We start from the raw sequence: 1,041 nt of genomic DNA on the forward strand, positions 1-1,041 counted from the left end.
AAAAGATTTATGAATTTTATTAATTTTCTCAAAGAACCAGCTTTTTATTTTATTAATTTTCTCTATTTTGTTTCTGTTTTATATTTCCTTGATTTCTGCCCTGATCTTTATTTTTTCCTTTACTTGATTTGGGTTTAATTTGTTCTTCTTTCTCTGATTTCTTAAGGTACATGCTGATGCCATTAATTCGAGATCTTCTTTTCCATAATTGACCTATAGTGCTATAAATTTCCTCCTGAGTACTGCTTTAGTGGATTCCTACAAATTTTGCTAGGTAGCATTTTCTTTTTCATTTGGTTAAAAATACTTTATAATTTCACTTTAAATTTCTTTTTTGATCATGGTTTATTTAGAAGTGTGCTATGGTTTCCAAATGTTTAAGGACTTTATTATTGATTTCTAATTTAATATCTTGTAGTCAAGGAACATATTTTGTACAATTTGAATGCTTTTAAGTTTATGGACACTTAATTTATAGCCAAAGTATGATCTAACTTGGTAAATGTCCTGCATGCACTTGAAGAGAATATATACTGTAATTGTTGGGAGGAATATGTCAATTAGTTGAAACTGGTTGATAGTGTTGTTCAAATTTTCTATAACCTTATTGATTTTCTGTCTATATAGTCTATCAGTTTTTGAGAAAGGGGTATTGAAATCTCTGACTATAACTGTTGATTTGTTTATTTCTTCTTGAAATTCTCCCCGTTTTTGCTTCATATATTTTGAAGTTCTCTTTTTACAAAAATTTAGAATTGTTATGTTCTCTTGATAAATTTATCCCTTTTTATTTTGAAATTACCTTCTTTATATCTGGTATTATTTGCTGCTCTGAAGTCTACTTAGTCTTACATGAAAATAGCTACTCCAGCTTTCTTTTGATTAGTGTTAGAATAGTATATTTTTCCATTATTATTTTTTAATTTATTCATATCTCTATATTTAAAGTGAGTTTTATTTAGGCAGCATACGATCAGCTTGCTTTGCTATACAATCTGATAATGTCTTCTTTTTTTTTTTTTTTTTTTTTTTTTTTGGTTT

The sequence above is a fragment of the Lipotes vexillifer genome, unplaced genomic scaffold (assembly GCF_000442215.2).
Source record: "Lipotes vexillifer unplaced genomic scaffold, Lipotes_vexillifer_v1.1 scaffold375, whole genome shotgun sequence".
Classification (NCBI taxonomy): domain Eukaryota; kingdom Metazoa; phylum Chordata; class Mammalia; order Artiodactyla; family Lipotidae; genus Lipotes; species Lipotes vexillifer.